This window comes from Diabrotica virgifera, chromosome 8 (assembly GCF_917563875.1).
Source record: "Diabrotica virgifera virgifera chromosome 8, PGI_DIABVI_V3a".
Taxonomy (NCBI): domain Eukaryota; kingdom Metazoa; phylum Arthropoda; class Insecta; order Coleoptera; family Chrysomelidae; genus Diabrotica; species Diabrotica virgifera.
Window position 1 is genome coordinate 190,325,318 of NC_065450.1, and position 24,571 is coordinate 190,349,888.

A 24,571-nucleotide genomic window follows, 5' to 3' on the forward strand; every position below is an offset into this window, starting at 1 on the left:
ATGCTAAACGATTGCAGTCATTTTTGTAATCATTTATGGAATAACTCCAATGAACTGTCAATACGGATGGAACGGCCCTGTCCCATTCAAGTAGTGAAACGAGATTGCCACCAACATACAAGAGAGAGGTCCTAGAGAGGGACAGAGAATGTGCTGGAAAATTTGACAGGCCGTGTAATTTCAGTTGCCTATATCAACTTAAATCGGGGAAATGGACCTCATATTTTTTTTAACTTGGTATCAGGGCTGATGGGCAGTATTTAAAAATTAAGTTAAGTTAATGAAATTTAAAAAATATGAGGTCCATTTCCCCGATTTAAGTTGATATAGGCAACTGAAATTACACAACCTGTCAAATTTTCCAGCACATTCTCTGTCTCTCTCGAGGACCTCTCTCTTGTATCGTGGCCGCATTAACTTTCTTCGTACCTATTCCATCCGTATTGACAGTTCATTGAATAACTCACATTTTTACTCACACTTTATCAGAAACAAATAAAATGAAAAAATTCAATTGGAATTTTAAAAGCAATTATTCCTAGCATTTTAAATGTGCAAATTTAAAAAAAAAATGTATTATGTGTAATATCCAAAACAACTATTTCTTTGTAATGTCATAAACGTTATACTCCTATGTTTGTTATTTTTCTTTAAATATTTATTTTATTCCGATTTCTCTTGATTTTGTTCTTTTGTTATAAACTTGTTGTTTTGTTTTGGGTGTAGTATTCGAAGAAAATGGAAAGGAGTAATGGGAGCTCGGTGCTAGAGAGCAGAATTATGTAGTTACAAAATTAGTCAGTTTAACTTAGATTAATGAATTTAAACTAAGTTTCTTCTTCTTCTTCTTCTTTTTATATAGACATTACTCTGTCTGTTTTTAAATGTGTCTCCAGTAAGTTGTCATTCCATCTTTTTCGTGGTCTTCCCACTGATCGTCTTCCTATTAGGGAACCGTCTTTCCTAAACTAAGTTTCTAGGCAAGGCAAATTCCGAATATACAAGGTGTCCAGAAACTCTACAGACAAACGAAGACAGGAGATTCCTCAGGTAAATTTAAGATAATTTAACCCAGTTCACTTAGTCCGAAAATGCTTCTTAAGGGAGCTAGAGCTCTTTGAAGATGGCGTCTTGTAATTAGTTTTTCTTAAATACCTCCAGAACGCTTCTATTTAGAAAAACAAAAATTGGTACGCGTATTTATCTATAAATCAAATCCATACATTGCAAATTTCTAGTACCGATCATAGGCGTCCGTTTTGGGTAGGGCAACGGTTATTTTATCGCATAACTTTTTTATCTTTAACGTTTGTGCATTTCTGATACTGGATTATTAAATTGTGAAGTATTCTAGTACCAAAAGGTACGCTTGTTTTAAATCGGTATGACACACCGTTTTCTAGAAAAATCGATTTGAAAATTTTTCACTTTCTGAATTACAAAAAAAAATTTCAAAAAAAAACTGTTTAGAAAGACGAAAACTGGTACATTTATTTATATTCCAGAGATAAATCGATTTCATTAATTGCGAATTTCTAGTACTGGTTATAGGCGTCCGTTTTGGGTAGGTAAACAGTTATTTTATAGCATAATGTTTTTGTCTTGAATTTTCGAGCATTTTTGACACTAGATTATTAAATTATGTGGTATTCGAGTAGGGGAAGGAAGGGTAAAATGAAATAGTGGGGTAAAGCGAAATAGCTCATTTTCAAATTCTTCCGCAAACGAAGTCATCACTGTTTACAATCCAATCGATGTTTAGAAGTAGTACGCGCTTATCGACCATTTTGTACCGGTCTTTTGTCGATATTATTGAAAATGTCACTGTTTATACATTCTTGGGCGACTGTTTGTAAAATCCGTAGGTGTGTGTAATTGATAATTCTTTTATCTTATTTAACTAAACATATTTCTGAAAACAACACACAAAAGCAATCATACTTAACATTCTTTTATATAAAATATAGATTGTTAGGATAGAGTTAAAAATTTTTACTGGACATGTTTGCTTTTAAATCCATTTGAGGCAATGTGAAATGTTAATAGATATGGCAAAGTGAAATATCGTTTCACTTTGTCCCTCATGTAATTATACTTTATTGGCACCCTTAACAAGGAATATCTGTATTTCCAGGTGTAAAATGCGAAATTATAAACGAAAAACGACCTAACAACAATAGTCTGTGGAGTCAATGACATCTGGAATCAGATCTTTGCGAACGGGCATCCTTGCTATGTTAAATCGGAGGATTAAATCCGAAAAAAATTTAGGAAGCAGCGCCAAGAAGCTAGGCCGATTTCAAATCGTACTCTAAGACTATTTCACTTTACCCAACCGTGCGGGGCAAAGTGAAAAAATAACAATGCCTGACAAACCCTCGCATTACAAAAAATCTACTGTCTCCATTTAATTTATATTTCGACATATTGATCTTAAACATTACTGTAATAAGATATGTTTTTTACAAAATTCCATTTCGAAAATTGTAAAATTTATTTAATTTTAAAGTTTAGTTATTCAACTTTACCCTACTCTCCCCTACTAAAAGTTACTCTTACTTTATGTTGGTAAAATACTTCGTTTTTTGCTGAAAATTTCTTTCAATTTTTTTTCAAATTCCAAAAATGAAAAACATTCAAATCGATTTTTATAGAAAACGGTGCATCCTACCGACTTAAAGCAAGAGTAACTTTTAGTACTAGAATACCTCACAATTTAATAATCCGGTGTCAAAAATGCATAAAAGTTAAGGACAAAAAAGTTATACGATAAAATACCCGTTGCTCTACCCAAAACGGATGCCTAGGACCGGTACTAGAAATTTGCAATCGATGGAATCGATTCATCTCTGAAAAGTAAATTTTCGTTTTTCTATATAGAAGCCTTCTGGAGGTATTTAAGAAAAACTAATTTCATGACGCCATCTTCAAAGAGCTCTAGCTCCCTTCAGAGGCATTTTCGAACTAGGTGAATTGGGTTAAATTGTCTTAAAATTATCTGAGGAATGTCATGTCTTCGTTTGTCGGTAGAGTTTCTTGACACCCTGTATAAAACAGAAATTTGACCCACAGTAAATAAATATATATAACACCGGTTTATAGCGTCCTGCTTCTTCCGGTTCCTATTCTCCAGCCGCGTCGATCTGTCCAAACTCCTGGTCGGAGATCTCCCTCATACATGGCTTTCTGGATTCCACTTATCCAGGTTATTTTCGGTATGCCCCTTTTCCTTCTTGTCGGGGGTTGCCATTCCATTATCAGCTTTGAGAGTCGATGTTCCTCCATTCTTTGTACATGGCCATACCAACAAAATTGCATTTCTTGGATTTCTTTTATGTTTGCTTTCCTATTCATAATAACTCGTACTCGTTCATTCGTTATGTATGAGGCTCTAGAGATGCAGGCTGATCTTCGTCAGAAGTCCATTTCCAGTGCGAGCAACTTCTGTTTTGTTCGCTTATTCAATTACCAGGTTTCGCATCCATACAGTACTACGCTTATAAAGATGCTATCATATAGCTGTGTTTTATTTTCTTTTGATATGGTTCTTGACCAAATTAGTGAGTTTAATGCTCCTATTACTTTATTTCCTTTTATAATAATTCTTTCCTCTGTTTCGAATTCTTTCCTTCCATTTTATTGGATTCTCGTTCCAAGGTATACATACTTAAAGCTTGGCTTGATAACTATATCATCCTCTAGCTGTAATTCATTTTTCTGTACTCCTATACATATTATTAAATTATTTGGTTTTATTTATATTGACCTATAGGCCTCATTTTGTGTATTCTCGAAACAGCCGGTTTGTCATAAATAATAGATCATCTTTATAATGAGCAATCATCACCTGATTGTCAGTAAAATGCATTGTCTATAGTTTTCAGTCATCGTTTAGCTATATCCCCATGCTAGAACATAATTTTCGCCACTTATTCAAGACCTCTTTTATATAGATTTTTAAGAATGTTGGCGATAAACTGCATCCCTGTCGTAGTCCCTTATTCACCTCAATATTTATATTCATGTATGTCTTATTTTTATCATGAAATCATATTGAGAGTGATTTTTTAACTTTTTGACTTTCTTACTTTAAACAATGTGTCTTCAAACAATGAAAAGGTAACAACATTATTCAAAAAAAATTGTAAACAACATGACAGTAGCAGACATGATACTTTTGTTACAATCGGCAGCACACCGTGGTGCCAACCTTATAGGTTGTAATACAGTAGTTTTTTTAGTTCATTTCTCTTTCCTTTATGTGAATTTTCTGTATTATTACTTTTTGAGATCTTTGTATACATTTTACTTCTGATTTATTTTTGTCTTTAAATTTTTTTTTAATACTAAATAGGAATTTGGTTAAAAAAAATTAGGTTTTATACTTTATTATTGGTTTGATATTTATTGTGTAATAGGACTTGCTTGTTTCCCAAATATTTTATTATTTATTCGCTTTACTTCATTTGTTGGGTTAATTCGTCGTTTCGGTATTTATCTTAACTTCATTTTTATAAGTTTTATTCATTAATTTTGCTTAATTCATTATTGTATTTTCTCTTCGTCAGGCTTGTGCCTATTTATTTGTATTATTTTCATCTTTGTCAGTTTCAATTTAGTTGTACGTAGCAGGCGTACTATAACCATTTGGTAGAAATCTCATGTGAGTTGCACCCTACGTATAAGTAAGAGGTATAGTCGGTTCGCTAAACTCAGACGCAACTGGCTAGATATTTTAGTGGATAATTTTTTTGTTTTTTGCCGATTTTGCAAAAATTTGCAAAATTACTAACTATTTAGTGATTATTAACTATTTAGTAATTATTTTTTGCCAATTTTACTAAAATTGGCAAAATTACCGACTAAAATATCTAGAAAGTTGCGTCTGAGTTTAGCGAACAGACTATATATCTTTTTATACATACATATAACAGGACTGTTTTTATATGATATATCATGTTTAACGATAACTTTTGTCATGTTAGAGTCACATTAGATTCAATTTGGTATAACTCACAGATTGTTAAAAATCTAGTAGTTATTTTTAATAAATGTTGATTCATTTTGTATATCATTTATTTTTATTATTCCTTTATATTTACATTTACTTATTACATATATTTAATATTTGACAGCAGTGTAAAATACCTGGGAGAGTGATCGAAGATCATTTTCTTGGCGCCCATGATTTGTTAGTTTTATTTAATTGGTTCTTCTTTAGCACTTATTCATCTCTATTCATTTTCAGTACATTATTCTTATCTTAATATTTACCTTTTCTAGTCATCATCATTATCTATTTTGAGTTACTGTTCTTCGACAGGCATGCAAACGAGCCGTATTCATCCTTGAGTGTCAAATTGTTCTCTTGCATCTCTTGCTAGCCAACTCTATTCAGTTTGCCTCTCTCTCTTCATACTTCTATTTCTATCCCTTTTAATCCCCCTTTCTTCAACTTCATCATCTTATTATTATTTCCCCCTACATAAGACTACTGCAAAAAGTAGAATTTTATTACTTCGGCTTCTCAACGTTGAAGCCATTCATTTATGTCCCATTAGACACACTAATTTCTTTTCTTTTTCTTACTTCTGTTGGAGTTTATCGTTCTCTTTACTTTCACTCCAACAGAAGTTTTTTCTTTTTTGTTACAATTGGCAGAGGAATTAAGAGGGAGTATAACAAAAGACATCTACAAGAAAGGCGTAAAACTATTGACAAAAATTATATCCAAAAAATATACAAGAAAGTCGGTGTATCGGAAGAACAACAGGGTTTCCGCCCAAACAAATCTACAATAGACGCTATCTTCATCATGCGACAATTAGTTGAGAAATTCGACAATATATATTTCGACAAGCCCATGTTCACATGCTTTGTAGATCTGAAACAGTCATTTGACAGAGTACGATTGAAGGACGTCCTTACTATCCTTGAAAAGAAAACCATAAGTCATACATCTAGAAACGTAATGAAAGCGCTCAATAGATCCAACAAGACAAGAATAAGAACCACACACGGGCTCACGGCAGAAATCAAAATCAATGTCGGCATTAGACAAGGGGACAGCCTCAGTACATGCCTATTTAATTTAATAATGGATGAAGATATAGGTAGTGTTCACAGAATGAATCAGGGATACAAAATGGGTAACCCAACCGTAAGAATACTTTGCTATATACGCAGATGCTGCAAGCTTAATAGCCGAAAACGAAGATGACTTACAACGCCTACTACAAAAATTCAAAATAACCGCCGAAAGTATAACCTTACACTGTCAACAGAGAAAACTCAATCGACGGCAATATCCAAGAAACCAATTACATAGATGTAAATTAGTAGTGGACTACCATATAATCGAGCAGGTAATGGAATGTAGATACTTGGGTGTAAAAATATCTAGCGACAGGCATCTGGGGCAAAAAAACAAAATAGCAGGTAACGAAAGCAGCGAGAATCTCTGGTTTCTTGAGGGATATAATCTGGAGGAATAAATATATGAGCAGCGAAAACAAAGTCTGCATTTATAAGACATGTGTTATACCCGTACTAACATACTCAGCTAAGACAAGGGCCGAGACAACAAAGACCAAACAAATAATAAGAACAACAGAGATGAAAACCCTAGGATCCATAAGAGGTATCAAACTCTGAGATAGAATACGAAACGAAGACACATTGAGAGAGCTAGTCATTCAAGACGTAGTGAGATGAAAAAGAGTACGACGACGCATGTGGGGAGACCACGTACATCGGATAGACCCTGAACGGATGGAGAAATGGGCGAAGACACAGAAGCCCAGCACCAAGTGACCATTACAAACCTAAAAAATAATGGTACGAGAGCTGGAGCTCCGGATCGCAACAGAGACTGTATTAGAAGAAATAGGACGTAGTACTATTAAAAGAAAAAAAAAGCAATGTGTTAACAATATCGATTGCTCATTTTAGACATAATCTTTAGCATCATTTCTAGTTCCAAAATTTAGTCCTCTATATACTGCTTCACATTATCATTTCGGCTGACCCCGACCTCCATTAAATTTATCTCCTAATATGTATGGATCTTTTCTAATGTATATCTTTTATTTGAAATGGACTTTCACTCAGCTAAAAGCAAACAAAATGCATGATAATCTCTAAGGAGGAACAGCAATTTGGACGGATCAGTGTGAACGATCAACAAATAGAAAGAGTTAAAACATACACCTACCTTCACTTGGTACAAACGTACTTGGTACAAACAAACCTACCTACCAGGATGTATGGTAGGCATTACTTCAATTGAGAGAGCACGTGTTGGATTCCAACGTGGACAAGTTACTAGGCCCCATGCTAAAAGTAGAATGCCGCCAATTAGATTGGAGGGATGTCCGAAATATGGTGGAAGAAATCTTTCAAGTCACCGAAGTCCAGGTACTAGTCTACACTGCAATCCGTTGGTTACAGGTGCGGAGCGAAAACCCTCCCTTACCACTTTTATAAAACTGGGAATTGTTAAAGAGGGTCAAGTTGCTGATACCAAAGCCTATCTCTGTATTGCTTCTCTCCGTCTTTTTGATAACCTCATAATATGACATTAAACTCACCTGTTACTGTTAACGTACTATGAATTTTATTATCTAATGACACACATTATTTATAATATTTCAAAAATACTTACGTTTTATATAGCAGTATTTATGTAAGCACTGTTTGCAGAACTACCTTTTATAAAATTGGATGTAATCGATCAAACTAGTTTTCGCGTATATGTAAACCTCTGGTTATTAATCTTCTAAATCCAATTTGGCGAATCTATGGTGACACATTATCTCTTTACCACTTACCGGCAAATATGTTTCGATTCCACTAATCATTTTACTCTTTACATTCACATTAGCAGATATAAATTCAGAGCCATGACCTTGAGAGATGAGCTGGTGGCGTAATTAGTGGAAACTTCTAAGCGATATGGCCGATTGTTCCTCCACAGCTAAGCTTAGTTTCTCTAGCGTGATAACATTATATGACATTAACTTGCATATTTGAAAGTAGTTAACGGAACAAACACCAGGAAAAGTTCTATTTGGACGCGAGGTACGTCAACCGTTGGATCTAGAGTGTGGATGTCGATCTGGAAAAGATATATTTGGTGAAGATTTTGTGACTGAATTGCAAAGAAGAATAGACGATATACACGAGTTGGTCCGTTCCCATCTTTAGATCGCTAGCGACCGAATGATGAGACGGTACGTTACCTAAGCTGAAAACGATGTTTTAAGAAGAATGACAAAGTATGGCCCTATAATCCAAAGAAGCGAAAGGGTTATTCTCTTAAGTTGCGGCAGTTCTGGGATGGTCCATATCTTGTTATGAAGAAGATTAGCGGCGTTATCTACTGAATAAAGAATATTCTTAGGGGGACGCCGATAATAGTACACCATAACAGGTTGGCGTGATTAGAAGAAGTGGAACTAAACCAATACCAAGAGGTACCTGATGTCATGTTTGAGGAATTCATGGGGGCCTATCGAGGTACCGGTAAAGCAAGAAATGGTGTCAGCACTGAAGAAAACAAGATCTACTCGCAATTCCCGACTCACTGATCCATACCACCTTGACCAATATTTAAGACGCACAAGGGATCGCATCCGTCTTTCAAAGGAAGCTTTACCGACATGCATAAGTTCAATGCCAACTGCCAGCTCATGAAAAAGTTTTGAAACTCCAATATACACCACGTTGCCTCCTCTGTCTAGTAACAAAAGACACTGTCCATTGCCAACCTACCTACCAAGATGTATGGAAGGCATTACTTCAATTGATAGAGAGATGATGAAGTGAAACTGACAGATGCCCTGGGAGACTTAGCTCTATACCATGATAAAAACCATCTGAAATCCAATCCCACAAAAACCCAGGTATGTGCTTTCCACCTGAGAAACAAGCATGCCCGAAGGTCGCTGGAGGTGGAATGGCGTGGTCAAATGCTGGAACACAACAAGACGCCAAAATACCTTGGCGTCCGTCTGGATAGAACTCTGTCTTACCGATACCACTGTCAAGATGTCAAGAAGAAAGTAAGTGCCAGAAATAATATCATCCGCAAGCTAACTAATACAAAATGGGGAGCACAACCACACACTCTCCGCACTTCTGCATTGGCATTATGTTTTTCGGCCGCGGAGTTTGGAGCACCAGTATGGGCAAACTGTGCTCACGCAAAGAACGTCGACGTGGCTCTAAATGAAACGGTCCGTATAATATCGGGTTGCCTGACACCGACACCTATCGAAGAGGTATACCTTATTGCTGGAATTGCTCCACCACCTATCAGGAGGAAGGTCACGTCAGAGGTAGAACGGAAAAAGCAGGAGATGGACCGAAGACACCCCTTATATGACCACCAAACTCAGCCAAGCAGACTAAGATCTCGGAAAAGCTTCCTGAACACATCAAGATCCATCCCCGAAGCGCCAGAGACGCGCCGAATACACCTATGGCAAGCGTCAGCTACCGCGACACATTTTCCTCCCTCGGAGGAAATGGCTGCTGGACACAATTTACCGTATCCGACTTGGAAAGCGCTAAACAGACTAAGAACCGGCGTTTCACGTTGTGCTAGTAACCTGAAAAAATGGGGATACCAGGAGGACGATACCTGCGACTGTGGCGCGGTTCAGACCAGCCGGCATCTACTATCATGCACAGAGATGAGAGAGACCTGCACAGAACAAGACTTAATTATAGCAAATGACAGGGCCATCTATGTGGCCAACCATTGGAAATACAGAATTTAAAGTTGTTGGTGTTCCGGATACGGAAAGTAAGTAAGTAAATTGATAGAGCACGTGTTGGAGTCCAACGTGCAACAGTTAGCCATGCCAAAGGTAGAATGCCGCCAATTATATTGGAGGGATGTCCGAAATATGGTGGAAGAAATCTTAAAAGACACCGAAGTGCAGGTACATACTAGTCTGCTGCAATCCGCTTGGTTATTGGTGCGGAGCGAAAACCCTCCCTTACCACTTTTATACAACTGGGAATTGTAAAAGAGGGTCCAGTTGTAGATTCCAAAGCCGTGTATTTCTTTACACTGTCTTTTTGATTGGCTCATATGACATTTAACTCAGCTCTTATTGAATGTCTCTTCTCTGATGTAGGTATTTTATTAAATTAGTTCGGAGTAAATATTGAATGAATATCTTCTGCAAGACTAAAAAACCGCTAAACGCCGTAAAAATGAGTGGCGCATACAATATTACAGCTACAAAAGAGCTGATTTGAGTATTACGTGGCGTGAAAATGTATTTTCATTTTGCTGGAAAATAAAATTATAGTTTTATTTTGAAAGAATATTCCATAATATTTGCTAAATTTGAAATGAAACGCGCCACAAAGAGTAACTTTGATACAGTTTGCATTATGACGCTCTTTTGTGGCGCGTTTTACTTCAAATTTAGCAAATATTATGGAAAAAATCTTTCAAAATAAAACTAGAATTTTATTTTTTATCAAAATGAAAATACATTTTCGCGTAATGTAATACTCTTATCAGCTCTTTTGTAGCTGGAATATTGTATGCGCCACTCATTTTTACGGCGTATAGCGGTTTTTTACTCTTGTATCAGGAGTTTTTCAAAGTTTTTTATAAATTAAATGTATGAAGTTGAATGTAATGTTTCTCGATGTTAAGCGTTATAAATCGTCACCTTTGTCGCATTCTCTCTCAAATGATCTAGTAGTTACATCAGACTTGTGATTAGATAATCCGAGTTCATATCCCAGCCATCCTAATAATTACGGCCGGTAAATGAACTCGGATTGCACGACCAATCTTAGCGTCGTAACCACTACAACTACATAAACCATTTTGGCGATATTGGTTAAATGGAACAAGCAAATGAGGATTATGAGGGATCACTTATAACGCACCCTCAGTGCAAGACGGCAGTAAGTCAAAATAAGTAAATTTCGAGATAAAGACGATTTTGTTTATTTTCGTGCTAATATCGGTGAAATAAGACACAAGTTTTAAGAAAAATTAACATTTAATTATGATTTTGCATGCTTTTCAGCCTATATTACATTAACCAAAAATAGAAATTTAAATAAAATAATATTAACGTAAAAAAAATTAGGAATTTCAAAGTTACAACACTTTTGCACGGAAAAAATTGTTAATCACTACACAAAAAGTGTAGACACATTTACTTTTACAGTAAAACCTGTGTTACCGGCCACCTGCCAACATCGGCCACCTGTACTAACAGCCAGTTTAAAATTCCCCAGACCAATTATGTATATCTAGACTACAAAAACTGGCAATACCGGCCACCTTTCTATATCGGCCAATAGTTTTATTTTTAGCCTTTTATTTTTAGTGGCCGTTGCTGACAGGTTTTGGCTGTGCCTTGGCAAGTTTTCTGAGAATAGATATTTTTGAGCTCTCAGTATTGTCAATACAAAAGTTTTAAGATAACTGTTTTTCCTTTCATGAGAAACAATACTTTTGGTCGTAAATAATTAGTCTTAATTTATGTGGTTTTAATCCAGCTAACAAATAAATGGTCAAACGACATCGCACACATCTTATGGAAAATAAATATAATATCACACAAAGGACATAAAATTTACATGAATAGATTGGTCTCGAAAATATTTGTTTATTGTCTCAGCCGTTAATGGATTACGTAGACGCGCTGTATATTAAAATTAAACACTACAGATATAGATATTAAAATAACAAATATCTTACTTTTTTCATTGCTTGTTATTGCTTATTATCGAATCCGTTGCAATGTTCCGTGCAAAACTGTTGTAACTCTGTTACATTAGAGTTACAACAGTTTTGCACGGAACTTATGTTCAAAAACGCAAAATAGTTAAACTGTTGTTGTAATATTTAGCCCATTAAGCATTTGAAAGTTACTAAAGTTCTACAGGGGATAGATATGCATGTTTACAATCGAATACCATGATTACTTCATTTTCATAAAATTTTTAGTTACTGCAGTCTTGCACTGAGGATGCGAATAATATTGGGCGATTTTAATTCCAGGGTGGGAAATGAAGACAAGAAATGGCAAGGAACTATTGGAAAACATGGAGAAACAACAATAAATACAAATGGGAGAAGATTATTAGAATTCTGCAATGATAACGACCTAATCATCACGAACACTTTCTTCGAACATAAAGAAATACATAAAATAACCAGAGAGGTTCCCCAACGCAATGAAAAATCAATAATAGATTATATCATAGTTTCGCGGGAAACAAGAACTAGAATCAAAGATGTTAAAGTAAAGAGAAGCTTAGAAATAAGTAGTGATCATTATTTATTAGAAGGAAAAATTAAAATAAGCAGAAACAAGTTGATAAGACTCAGGAACCTACAAGAAACTACATCGGAAGAATTAGGACATACAAACTAAGGAATATTGAAACCAGGAATAAGTATGTAAAAGAAACACAAAAAGAGTTTGAACAGATTGATAAAAGTGAACATATTAACAATGTGGAAGTTAAATGGACTAGATTTAAAGAAATACTCTTAACAACGGCAGAAAACGTTTGTGGATTTACAAGAAGAAACAACAAGAAAAAACAGACGAGCTGGTGGAATGCAGATATTAAAAAATAAGTGAAAGAGAAGAAACGTTTATGGAAAATGTATATACAAAACAGAAATCAGTTAGTCTACGATAAATATAAAGACCAAAGAAACAAAGTTAAAACAATGGTTAAACAAGAAAAACAGAATGCATGGGAAGATTTTGGGAAAAGTATGGAAGAAAATAGAACCCATAATAATAAATTATTTTACCGAGTCCTAAAAAATATGAGAAAGGAACCACAAATGAAGCTTCAGCAGGCTAAAGATTGGAATGGGAATATAATAACTGAAGAAGACCAGATTATAGAAAGATAGAAAGAACATTTTATGGAACTTTTAAGCAAAGACAAGACAACAGCAGGCAGCAAAACAGCAAAGTTAAACAATACAACCACAGAAGAACAAGATGTAATTGAGGACAATAAAATACAAATGAATGAAGTGGAAGATGCCTTAACCCAACTAGAAATAGGCAAAGCTGCAGGTATAGATGGATTAGATGTCGAGTTGTTGAAATATCTGGGAGAATTGTGCAAAAAGGAACTTTATGAACTGTTAAACCTAACATGGAAAACTAAAAAAATACCGAGTGACTGGAACACGGCTATAATATTGTCTATATACAATAAAGGAGATTCGAGAGAATGTGGAAATTACAGAGGCATATCGTCGCTCTGTTCAACATTAACAGTCTACGAAATTATCCTAAAACGGAAGCTCCGGAATTTAGTCGAGCCTAGATTTGCAGATATTCAAAGTGGGTTTAGGCCAGCACATAGCGTTCAGTACCATATCTTCACTCTACAGCAGATCACTGAAAAAGCCATACTAAAAGATGAAACGGTATATTTGAGATTCCTAGATATCAAAAAAGCTTTTGACATGGTGAGCAGAGAGGGAATATGGTAAAGCTTGACAAATAAGGAAGTGGATATGGAACAGATAACCACAATCAAGAATTTGTATTGCAATACCATAAATCAGGTAAGAACAGACAATCTTATTTACAGCAAATTTGAGAGTAACGACGGAGTCAGATAAGGAGGGGTATTGAGACCCCTACTGTTTATCTGTGTAATAGACGAAGTAATTAAAAAGTGCTGGCCAAAAACAAAAAAATATACCATAGGATACAGAAATCTACAACAAATAAAAATCGAAGCCTGTGTATTTGCGGATGATATTGTTATCGTGGCAAGAACAGAAAGAGCTCTGGAGGAGAACATAAGAATCTGGGAGGCAGAGTCAAAAATTACAATCTAATAATTAATATGGAAAAGACAAAAGTAATGGAAATATCGAAGAAAGATGTTAAGCTAAATATTGAAATCCAAGGCAAAACAATAGAACAGGTAGATACATTTAAATACCTTGGAATAATTTTAAATAATATAAAAATATCTTATAAAAAATAAACTTATTCAATGATACGAAAAAGAACTACAACGCAGTTAAACAATTCTAGAATCCATAGATATTTTCATGGTGGCTCAACCTTGTTTATTAAAATCTGCATTATCTAGAAACTTACATTTGCGGAGATACTGCCTTCTTTCTTAGGATGGCAATATAACTGGCTGATGGGTGGTCAAAAATCACAAACTACACCGGTTCCGAATCGACCGGTGTAACCTTTCCACACACATACATACATAAATACATATATCACAAACATTTTCCGATTTTTAAATAAAAACTGAGTCTGTTTTCTGAGCCCGGTAACTTTTGAACGGTATAACCGATTTTCAAAGTTAGACATACGTTGGAAAGGTAATGATCAGTACTATCAGAAGCCGTAAAGACTGGACTTAATTTATTAAAATTTTTGGGAGTTTTGGGGACGAGAACGAAAAACAGACCCTAAATAGGAAGGGCCGTAAAATCCACACCCTCGAACCAAAATGGAGATTTGACATATGGATGAGCGAGTATTTTCCTAAACTTTAAGATGGGATTTGGTCCAATTTTCAATTCGGTCAGATTTAGAAAGTCGAAAATTTCGTGTATATATAGTGTCGCATGTAGGGGTATTGTGCGCCACTGCCGAGAACTGCCGTTCTCTAGTAATGAAGTTTATTATCTTATGATACATATATTATTTATGATATTTCAAAAAAAGTTACATTTTATATAGCAGTATTTATGTAAACACTGTTTGCAGGACTACCCTTTATTAAATTGGATGTGATCGATCAAACAAGTTTTCGCGTGTATGTAAAAACCTCTGGTTATTAATCTTCCAAATCCAATTTGGCGAATCTATGGTGACACATTCTCTCTTTACCCCTTACCGACAAATATGTTCCGATTCGACTAATCATTTTGACCCTTTACATTCACATTAGCAGATAGAAATTCAGAGCCATGAGCTTGAGAGATGAGTTAGTGGAGTAATTAGTGGAAACTTCCAAGCGATATGGCCGTTCATTCCTCCGCAGCCAAGCTGACTTTCTCTAGCGTAGTCTCTTCGTTATTAAGTTGCTTATTTGAAAGGAGTCACTAACTGTGAACGACACTACAGGGAAGCCCGCATTGTAAAGATATTGTTTTACACACGTTATAAATATATTTGAATTATTAATGTTTTACTCTGCATAGGATAGTAACATAAATGTTTTTTCAATTATAGTCTGGGTTGATTGTCGGAGAATAGGCCATTTTTGGGAAAAGTTATTTACCAGCTATTTTATTGCTGTAATCGAAGCTTATGATTATATATATTAATAATATAGGTATGCAAAGTCCGCAGATAGTGTGCTACTTTTTTTATAAACAAAATGGCGCCCGAAAATCGTATTTTTTTTTAATTATTGCTCTATAACTCCGAAGATTTTAACTTTACAACAAAAACACTCAATTAAAAATTCACCGCAATTAAATTCTGCATAGAGTTATGGTTTTCCGATCTGCTCCGACGAAAATTTTCCTCGGAAAATGCGGGTTTTCCCAACAAAATTTTTAATTTTCAAATAAAGTTTTAGCTAAGTAATTATCTACCAATAATTAAATAATTTTGTGACTTAAAAGCCTTCTTGGTTTAGATAATAGTTCCAGAAGCTGGTGAAAATTGAACGACTATTTTAGCAACAATTCAATTGTTAATCAATAAGTTACGGTCGCAATAATAACCAAAATATTTGGTTATTATTGGTTATATGGCCTATTTAATATTTGTCGACAAAATAATATTAAATAGGCATCTAATTTTTATAACCTTTTTAAATTTGATCAATGTCTCATGATTATTTTGGTTGTTATTGCGACTGTAAATTGTTAATTAACAATTGAATTGTTGCTAAAGTATTTGTTTAATTTTCATTGGCTTCTGCAATTATAATCTATATCAAGAAAACTTTTATTTGAGCAAGTTATTTAATAATTTATACTTAAATAATTACTTGCCCAAAAAATTTATTTGAAAATTCGAGATTTTTTTGGGAAAACCCACATCTTCCCAGGAAAATTTTCGTCTGAGCAAATCGGGAAAACACATCTCGATGCAGAATTTAATTGCGGTGAATTTTTATTTGGGTGTTTTTGTTATAAAGGTAAAATCTTCGGAGTTATAGAGCAAAAAATAAAAAAAACACGATTTGTTGGCGCCATTTTGTTTATAAAAGAAGTAGCACACTATCTGCGGACTTTGCATATCTATATTATTAATATATAGGATCTTATAATTCGATTCCAACAATAAAATTGCTGGTAAATAACTTTTCCATGCATTTTGCTAATTAATCCAGAGTATTAATGAAATAATGCAAAAACCCTACTAAATGTATACAAGGGTACAATCAATAGGACAAACAACATACTATGCAGTAAACCCTTCTTTCATAAATTTTCCACTATTAGTATTAGGAACTCTCCTATTACTGTGGTCATGCGGACTCTCAATTTTGACATAAATTCATTAAAATGTTAAAGTGATTATTCACCTTTCTTATATTTTGTAAGGAAAAACTATTAATTAAATAAAAAATTTACCGACTTAAATTTTAAAAACCCACATGGTCGTATGATAAGTATACGACAAACCCCATGGATGGTCATCAGCAAAACCAAAAATGTAGCTAATACCTTGGCAGATATTACAATAAATGAAGACATGGTGCAGAGAGTACAAGCATAGGTACCAGTATTTAGGCTGCTGGGTGAATGAAAAATGGGAATGAAACATCACAGGAAATCAAACGCAGAATAGAGCAAGCGAGAACCTCATTTAGAAAAATGCAAAAGCTACTAACCAAGTGAGAGCTAAAAATTACGCTAATAATTAGGGATGGCGGTTGTTGACAAAACGCCGGTTTTCGGGTATACCGGTTTTTTTTAATTACGGTTTAACCTGGCAGTTATAACCCGTTAAAAAAACCGGTTATTCCAAAAACGGGTATTTGGTTTTTTTAGTCGATAGCCAATATCCAGTAGGTTACAATTACATTGCTCTTTAGTTTGCGATACTCCATTTGAATCGATATCAGTCATCAGTGTTGTCAAATCGGCTTCGGTCAGCTTAACCCTCCGTTAGTCGCGCGGTATACGATCGCAGACCACTCTCCTTTCAGCGGTCGCCAATTCCAGAAAACTGCACATACGCCCCCATCCCGCTTAGTAGCTATCACTAATACTTCTAACTTACTCTTCAGTTTTCTAAACGTTGCCGATATGTTTGCATTATTTTCTTACCATTATCCAAAGAGCACTGGTCTACAACTGTAGACCGCGCGACTAAACGCGTCCCAGTTTTTAGTTGTATATATAAAGCTACTATGTAGCCTGCTGTGTATATAAAGCTAAAAACATAAATTAAAAAGTTTCAAGAAGCGATTTTATTGAAGACAGCATGAGAACTAATCAAATCCCAAATTGAATATGAACCAACTATACCTTCCCTGCTAAGAGAACTTAGAAGACGAGCTCGCGTACTGCTCGGAGTTCAAGAAGTCGTACCCCTCCCCCTAATATTCCCAGGCGCGGATCCAAGGGGGGTCAATGGGGTCAATTGCCCCCTCCTTGAGACTTCGCCTGGTGTCGCCTTTTTTAGGAAAGAGATAATTACGATTGAAAATAAATAGTGAGTTTTGAGTCCTGTTGACAACTGAATAACGGAATGAAACATAAAACAGAATTCCTTCTCCAAAATACGTGTTCTCGGTCTAACTGTATGGTGTCGAGTCTTGGACTGTGAATAAAATCGATCTACTTACCTAAATCGCCTTGAGGATTTCGAAATATGGTTCTATAGAAGAATTTTAAAAGTATCTTGGGTGAAGAAGATTCGAAACTCCACAATACTAGAACGTCTCAGCAAGGCTACTGAGATTATAGAAGGCATCAAGAAGAGAAAAGTGGAGTATTTTGGACATGTAATGAGAAGTTTCAAATATAGGTTGCTACAAAATATTATGCAAGTGAAAATAGAAAGCAAATGCAGTCCAGGACGAAAAAGCACTTCGTAATTGATTTAGGGTGGCAGTGAATAAAATTAAGATAGCTATGATAGTAACCAACGTTCTGAAAGGACATGATACATGAAGAAAAATAAAGTAACAGCCCATACCGAAAAATAATCATGCGTACGCGAGTGACGAGAAAAAATTTATTTCATTGCCCCCTCCTTGCAAGGTTGCTGGATCCGCCGTTAAATATTCCAACAAATTACTTGGGACGATGTTGTATTTGTCCACGAATTTGCAATAAGTCAACAAGAAAGTCATGCCAAAGATGTGACAAAATTTGGATGCAAGAATTATCTCAGGGATATTTGCACTGAATGTTTGACGGACTAAAATTGTGCTATATTTACCATTTAATAGTTCTGTTCTTTATTTACTTTTTTATTCCATTCTTTATTATTTATTACTTCTGGTTATTATATAAGTTCAAACATAAAAAAGATTTGTGTTTTTTACTCAATTGAGCTTATTTTTGTGACCACTGTCATTTACTTGCGAATAAAGACCCCAAAAATTATGACCTCGTATTTAATTTGACCACTGTCAAAATGACGAAATCCAAGGAACAAAACATATCTTATATCAAAGAGCAGACATAAATAAACGTGTTATTAACCATTATTTTGTTAATTTTGTCAAAATCCGGTATTATACGCCAAAAAACTATTGGTCTACAATCGTAGACCGCGCGACTAAGCTCGTCAGCAATAACCGCGCGACTTACTTACTTACTTATCCTCTTCGTTCCCACTGGAACATAGGGCATGTACTGTCATTCTCCATTTTTGCCGACCTTGTGCTTTTTCTCTAACTTATTTCTAGGTTAGGCCGACGTTTTCTGCTTCTTTAATAATTGTTTCCTTCCATGTATTTTTCGGCCTCCCCTGTTTCCGTTTTCCTGGAGGTTGGAATTCCAATGCTTGTTTTGTTATGTCTGTGTCTGGTTTTCGCAGAGTATGGCCTACCCATTTCCATACTCTCTTTCTTATTTTTTTATCTATTGGTTCTTGCTTCGTTTTTTTTCCATAAGTCTGAGTTTGTAATTCTGTTGGGCCAAAATATTCTTAGAATTTTTCGTAAGTATTTTTCGTAATGCTTACGAACCGCGCGACTAAGGTAGGGTTAAACTTTCTCGTTCGTGTGCGAGGGGCGAAAGATTTTCCCATTTTTCTCTGGTTTCATTATTTTGTCCACTTATCTGGTTTTTCACCGGTTATTACTTTAAAAAGAAGAAACTGGTTATAACCGGGACAAGAAACAACCGGAAAGACCGATTATTGCGGAGTAAAAAAACCGGCTTTAGGTTAAAACTGGTAGGTTTTCCCCATCCCTGCTAATAATACGCTTATTACGCTGCTATGTGTACAGCATTTTGTTCTAAGGAATGGAAGCATGGAACCTCACGGAAACAATATGTAAGAGAATTGAGGCTTTTGAAATGTGAGCTCATCGCAGAATATTGAGGATATTGTGGATGAACAGAATAATAAATCAAGCCGTAATGCAGCGGCTAAACAAAGAAAGAGAACTACTGAAGTGCTGAATAGGAAGAAAACTAGAGTACTTTGCGAAAATTTGAGAACTTTGAGAAATTAGCTGAAGACTGTGAACCACTTGCCAATGGAATTACCAACGTCAGGGCGACCTAATATAGCACGAAAAGAAGACGAAGAAGAAGAAGAAGAAGAAGAAGAAGAAGAAAAAGAAGAAGAAGAAGGAGAAAAAGAAGAAGAAGAAGAAGATGATGAATAAGAAGAAGAAGACTCCCAATAGAGTTATAACAGAATATAACCTATGAGCAAAATTCTGACGTCAAAAGTAGCCGATAAAAAGTAGCCGCTAACTTGACATAACAATGGCCGACTCTTGGTTTCCGGAATAATTTCTTGATATATCAACAGGAATGCATTAAATTATTGACTTAGTACTTGCTTAATACATAATGTTACCTGTTTTGCAATGTGTTTTACATTAAAATATGTCCCCAAATAAAATATTATTTATTAACCACATAAACACCTGTCAACGCCAATTTCACGTCAGAAATTGTAAACAGTATGTGACGTCAGTTCCGTCCCATATCAGATGCATGTAAAAGTATACACAGTTAGACCGCTTGAGTTATGATATATTGTTTGTAGAGCTATGCTATGAGTAATAAAATGAAAATAAGCGAATAGTATTTTATGTATGTAATAAGAATTTTTCCATTAAATGAAAATTCGACAAAACAATCCAATCTATGGTAAACTGTAACGGTTAACCGTTACTCTTCAGGAATTTGGCTTCGATCCGGCTATGGCGACTGTACAACCGACAGAGAGGTTGCCACTAGAGCTTGCTTTGCGCGATGCGAAAAGCGTAAGCGGAGGACTTTAATTTGGTCAGTAAACTCGTCAAGGTAATACGCCGTATTATTTATAAGTGGCGGAATTTGAAGCGAAATCTCGATATGAAATATAACTAAAAGGACATCAAACATCAGCCAATACCATGTGCCAAAAATAGTATATCAAAATTAATATATCTGGGGACCTATTCACATAAAAGGAATTATAATACCGCTGGCGTGTTGCTTGCTCAAGTAAGTATATTGATATATTTCTCATTATTTCGTCGTCATGAAATCATATATATCATTGTAGTTAGGTATTTCGTTAGATTAATTTACCACATAAATTCCAAATTATAGCTAATATTATCCTTTAAATATTTGAAAAGAACAGAAGGTCAAGTTTTTTATTGTCTAAATCTAAATTCCAATGTATTTTATACCTTATCATTAGGCTTCTTCTTTCATTTTTTTAAGGTAATATATAAAAAGGTTTCAACAAGTAGTATCTATACAGCCTTCTGTCACGCCCATCTACTGCGCAAGTCTCTGTCATGTTACCTTGAAAGTAGAATCAGAAATTTTGACATGACATATGTACATATACCTAACCTGAGTTTTTTGTTTTGGTTCCAGTACAGTGACCCTGTGCTGTATACACATAGTGTTATAAAGAATGTAATTAAACTTGATAAAATTTATTTTACATTCCGTCACTTAGTTGCTTGGTCACATTTAGTCATTTAGGCACTTAGTTAACATAACTTTGCCTCACTTGAATATATACCAGTTGAACTAGTAGCAACTCTGTTATCGTTTCCTCATGAAGTTCGCTGTTTTGTTGAAGAAAACCATTACCTGATTTCTACTCCACCCAGGACCTTACAGTAGGACTTACTTACCACAGCAGCCCTTACCATTTTATCGTGCCAAAAGGGAATTTCCTACGGACTTTCAACCCATTCAAATATTGTTGTGATAAGATAAGTTTGTTTACTTTTTATATACTTTTGGTCACTATATATTTGCTACAGTGTAAACTTTTCGTATGCATACGAGAAAGTAAACTACAATAGGTACATATTTTTTCGTGATAGATAGGGTTTTCGGTCGTTGTTTTCTTTTTGGTACAATATAATTAATAGTTTGTTTAAATAAATAAAATCAGGTCTTTTTTAATAATCATTACAAGTAATTGTATCTTAAAATTTAATAGGGAATCGGGTTGTTAAAATTTTGTCGAGGGTTTTAAACAGGGAATATTATGTCTGGTAGGTTTGTTTGTTTAAATATGATATAAAGAGTCACTGACCAACTCATTATATAATCATTAGTATTTTTGCTAGATGAGATACTTAATTTTTTGGTAACCGTAGCGTTCTTGTCGTGTATCTCACTCTAGGCTAGTTCAATTTAGGGAATATTACTAACTTTTAGTTGTAAGGACTTTGTGCTATTCTAATGGACTTTTGATTTTGGATTTTGCTATTTATACCTTTGCTTCGCCCAGTGATAGTGGATACTTGCTTGTTAAGTGGCCTTTGCGGTCCTATTTGATCTGTTCACCATCCACTACCACCGTTATTAAGTTGCGTTATACCTATGTTAATTGTGTATATTTATATATAACATTTGTTATTAATATATTTGTAAGTATTAAGGTAGATGTTTTATTTCAATCTATATCACCAGTATATATTATAGCAATATCGTAACCAGTGTCATTTGGTTCCTGTCGTTCGTTACTTCAAAAATCTCGAGCTGTTCAAATTCTGGACCTAAAACTTGGGTCCTTTTTTCTTTTGCGCTACAGTTAAGTAAGAGTGAGCTTTCAAATACTGTGCCCCAGAAGTTGAGCTGTCCGAGTTGGCGCCCATTTTCTTCTCTCTTTATCGTCCCTTTTATCTCGATCTATCTCCAGTGGTCTTACCTAGTTGTATTAGTTTTTGTATTAACAGGTCTCATTTTCTTCGTAGTTACTATCATTTCATTACCCAATCTTTTATTTTATATCTCTAAATCCAATATTCGGTGTATTGAAGCTTGCCTGAATACTCACTTGAGATTTAGTGTCTCTCTGCCCATTTAATTTGTCCTTCTGAGCTAAGCCCCCCTTCCTTTTGTCTTAAATCTCTTCTCTTTTATTTTCCCCCTAGTTCGTCATTCTTTTCGTCAAAAAATCTCTATACCCGGAGTAGAGAGGTTTCAAAACGACAGAATTTTATTATTCTCATGCCAATAGTAAAACTCGAATAGAAGTGAAGTTATGTTAATTAATTAATTAATTTTTTATCCACCTCGTGAAAATATTCATTTCTACATAATCCCACAAATATCGAGCTCTCATGGGATTAAAAATGCTCGCTAACAATCCAATACGCTAAACAATTTCTATTACTTTTTGGGAACGATTTTGGACTGGCAACCAAAACGTTAATACAATATGTAATTTCAGTTAAAATTAATATCATCGAACTATAAAAAAACATAGCAGTTAGACTACATAAATGTGAAATTAAATGTATTAAATGCACAAATTTTGGTTACTATCAAGACATTTGAAAACAAATATTATTATGCTTTTTGAATCAGTTTAAAATTCTTGAGCATAAAAGTCAATAGTTTGATTAATAAGATTCTGATAACTGTTTTTCAGTTCCTCTTAGACATATTACAATCTCTAGCACACAATACAACAACATACATTTAAAACTCACTACAATTCCAGCAAAACCTAGTTAGTTTAGACATATTTCACCAGGTAATCATTAGAGAAAACGCTACTTACTTTCCGTGTCCGGAACACCAACAACTTTGAATTCTGTATTTCCAATGGTTAGCCACATAGATGGCCCTGTCATTTGCTATAATTAAGTCTTTTTATGTGCAGGTTTCTCTCATCTCTGTGCATGATAGTAGATGCCGGCTGGTCTGAACCGCTCCACAGTCGCAGGTATCGTCCTCCTGGTAACCCCATTTTTTCAGGTTACTAGCACAACGTGAAACGCCAGTTCTTAGTCTGTTTAGCGCTTTCCAAGTCGGATACAATAAATTGTGTCCAGCAGCCATTTCCTCTGAGGGAGGAAAATGTGTCGCCGTAGCTGACGCTTGCCATAGGTGTATTCGGCGCGTCTCTGGCTTAGGGGATGGATCTTGATGTTTTCAGGAAGCTTTTCCGAGATCTTACTCTGCTTGGCTGAGTTTGGTGGTCATATAAGGGGTGTCTTTGGTCCGTCTCCTGATTTTTTCGTTCTACCTCTGACGTGGCCTTCCTCCTGATAGGTGGTGGAGCAATACCAGCTATGGGTATACCTCTTCGATAGGTATCGGTTCCAGGCAACCCGATATTTTACGAACCGTTTTATTTAGAGCCACGTCGACGTTCTTTGCGTGAGCAGAGTTTGCCCATACTGGTACTCCAAATTCCGCGGCCGTAAAACATAATGGTAAGGCAGAAGTCGGAGAGTGTGTGGTTGTGCTCCCCATTTTGTATTAGTTAGCTTGCGGAGGATATTATTTCTGGCACTTACTTTTTTCTTGACATCTTGACAGTGGTATCGGTAAGACAGAGTTCTATCCAGACGGACTCCAAAGTATTTTGGCGTCTCGTTGTGTTCCAGTATCTGACTACGCCATTCCACCTCCAGCGGCCTTCGGACATGCTTGTTTCTAAGGTGGAAAGCACACACTAAGAACTGATAGAATAACATTTATGTTTGTCTCCCAGTCTAAATATTGATCTAATTTTGACAGCATGTTGGAATGCCTATTGTCATCACAGTCAACTGTGGGTAATCCCATATAAGCAAAATATTTAAATTTGACTAATATTAAAAATTGTATTTAATACTGATAGACAAGTCACCCAGTACGCAATTATATAATAATGACATAATCATAAAATAAAATTTTAGTCATTACAGAACGCAATCGGCTCACCGAAAACTCCATCTTCCTCGTCGACTTCATTAGCACAACTTTAAAGGACAAATACACCAAACCCGCTCCATTCGCTATAGGCACAAAAGCAATCTGTTCAATAATATTTGTTCTCTATCTTTACCTACGATCCTCTTTGAAATAGACTCCTTTGATTTGTGTAGTCTCGGTGAATTCGAGAACATAGTAAGCATTCCCTTTGTACAAAATATACTCAACGATGGCCGAAATGAAGAATAGTTT